This window comes from Hipposideros armiger, unplaced genomic scaffold (genome assembly GCF_001890085.2).
Source record: "Hipposideros armiger isolate ML-2016 unplaced genomic scaffold, ASM189008v1 scaffold_1006, whole genome shotgun sequence".
NCBI lineage: Eukaryota > Metazoa > Chordata > Mammalia > Chiroptera > Hipposideridae > Hipposideros > Hipposideros armiger.
Genome location: NW_017732356.1, coordinates 499,591 through 500,584, shown reverse-complemented (window position 1 = coordinate 500,584; position 994 = coordinate 499,591).

Sequence of the window (994 nt, the reverse complement as noted above, 5' to 3'; positions counted from 1 at the left end):
ATGTTTATTGAGTGAGATCTCATTAAGCAAGAGAAATAATGTACAAAAACATCTAACAATTTCTTTCATTTTTTGAGTGTACATTAATTCCACAGTCTACCTGAAGCATTCATCTGCCTCCAAGAGATTAAGATGATAGCAGGAATGAAAAGAGAAGTGTTCATTGCCAGCTTTTGACAGTCAAAAAGAATTTTGCAGCATGGTAATTGGCTGGAATTCAAACATTTTTGAGAGAGAGAGAGAGAGAGAGAGAGAGAGAGAGAGAGAGAGAGGGTTTTCTAAATTCTTTTTTCTCATCCTTTAGGGTCACGTATGTTTGGATACTGGGTTCAGTGGTGGGCTGTCTGCCATGAGGTCTGTTCTGTCATGGGAACAAGAGGCATGTAGGGAGGAAAATGCATACTGGTAGCTAGCGCAACATGGCAGAAGTTCAGAGGGAGAAGCTGGGGCATCCAGAGTTGAGAAAAGCGAGCGGGCATGGCAGGATCCTGAGCAAGACCAGAAGGATGAAGTTACCAGCAGCTGTGAGGACCAGCATGCCAAGCAGCAATCCACGAAGTTGGAACCATCACCTTAGGGGGTCAGAGTATACCCCCACACCTCTCTTGCCTCTCTATCACATATACCTTGCCTATACCACACCCTGAAGCCTACTTAATAATTACCAGATGGGGACAGACATGTGAAACTGCACAGTTTTGCCTAAAAAGTCATAGCTTTGCCTAAAGGGGCATATTTGAGCATCACATTAGGTTGAGTTTATCAAAGTGGGCCTTTAGTGTGTTTGTTTGTATTTCTATTTTGTTTGTTTTATTCTTGGTATATCCGGCTATGGGGAATAGTGAGGAAAAGAAGATTATATAGAGTGAGATTAAGGAGCTGGATTTCTTTTCTACATTGAAGAGAAGTATGGACAAGCAGTCTGGTATTCTGCTAAACTCAGATTACAGTAGGAAAGAGGCATAATATGTGCCCTCATGCAGCTTACAGGTTA